Raw genomic sequence first — 1,884 nt, 5'->3', positions numbered from 1 at the left:
CTTCCACCACCATTTCCTAAATAAAGGTGTCCCACCACAAAAGTCCCTGAACCTTCTCCTCAATATTGGTTTTATTTCCCTTCGTACTTCAGTAACCTTTATTCTGTTGTCATAAGTGGTTTGTTTTTGTGAGATTATTTGATTTGGTTTTTTGAGTTTCTTTTACTTATCTGTTTTGTAATTTTTTTTTTTTGCTTTTTTGTGTCACATCAGTTTTGAGGGTTATTCTTGGCTTGGTGCTCAGGGTCACTCTCTGGAAATGCTCCTGGAACCCTGTGGTGCCAGAGATTTATCCAATCTGGGTCTCTGGCATGCAACACATTTGTTCCAGCCCTTTGAGTCTTTTCCTTGATCCTGATTTTTTAATAGAATATATGCAACATATATGAATATAATATCCCCTGCTACTTCTCTTTTTTTCTGAATTGTTTTGCTCAGTGTGACTCCCTCCTGTTTCACTCTTGATGTTTCATGTCGTAAGATTCACATTTTCTCTCCCCTATTGAGTAGTTGTGCATGTAAAACACACTTTCCTTATCCACTATTTTATTGTTGAGCACTTGAGCTTATTTGCCATCTTGTCTAAGTAAGAAAACCTAGGGTTGGAGGAACAAAGTGGCCGTGTGCCTGTAAACTGGGAATCTTCCATGAACGGAAATTCTTTGGCACCATGACAGGTGATGATTCCATACTCTGTGTTCTTTTTTGTTGGTAAATTTAGGTCCGCTGGCAAGCCTGGTCTGACTTAAAATGTGAACCTATTCTTCCCAACCAACATACTTTAAGTCATTTTATTTATTACTAGGGCTCTTATTTTGGCTATGACTTTTAGTGCTAAATAAGGATTGTTTAAACTATTTTTAATTTTCATTATCTGAAAACTAGGATTTCAGTAATCCTGTGCAGTATTGGAAAGAAAAATCCACAGATAGATATGATATGTATGCATGTGCGTGCGTGTGCGTGCCTGTGTGTGCGTGCATGCATGTGTGCATGCGTGTGTGTGTGTGTGTGTGTGTGTATGTGTGTTTATACGTGCTCGTGCCTATCACAGGCAAAATGAGGGCCACAGGTAAGCTGATCAGTGCTTAGGTCTGGTGGGCTCAGGAGCCACGTGGTGCTGCATGTGGAACTGAGGGTCTCATGTAGGCATTTCTCTACCACTTGAGCCACATCCCCATACTAGTAGGACTTTTTAAGTGAAAATGCAAACATCAATATACATTCTTTTCCGTATGATTTATTGAACTGAATTAAGCAAAAAGTATGTTTGACATCTGTTTACTGATTTTGCTGTGAGCACCATCCATATTAATACATTATAGTAAGCATGACCTTGTGTTTTACATAGGTGTATATGAGAAAATTTTGATGATAATAGTGACATCAATATAAATCTCAGTTTACCAAAACCAAGCCCATTTTTTCTCAAAGACTTGCTATATTGTTCTTTGACTATTCCAGTAAACAATTTTAACTTCTTGATGACATTTTAGCATTACATTAGCATTAGCCTTAGAAAACACTTTTGTATGACACTATATAAGTGAGGTATCAGTATAAAAGACAATCTTTTTTCATCCTTTAAGTTTTTTATTATTTTAAATGGATTTAACATCATTTTACAGTATCATAGAGTTGAATGGGTTTAGGTTCCATTTTTTTCTATATCACCACTCCTGTCATCATATTCATCACATTTTATGGTGAGTGGATGAAATTTTCAAACTTTAATAGTTAATAATTTCTCAAATACCCTTGGGTGTTTGAATTCAATAAAAGTATTCCTTTAGAACTCTAAAAATTATTTTATGAGCTCAAGATCACAATGATGAATTTAAAAATTCATACATGTCTTTCATTTTTTATTATCATTCTCATTTT

This window comes from Sorex araneus, chromosome 5, assembly GCF_027595985.1.
Source record: "Sorex araneus isolate mSorAra2 chromosome 5, mSorAra2.pri, whole genome shotgun sequence".
Lineage (NCBI taxonomy): Eukaryota > Metazoa > Chordata > Mammalia > Eulipotyphla > Soricidae > Sorex > Sorex araneus.
This window is presented reverse-complemented; position numbering follows the sequence as displayed.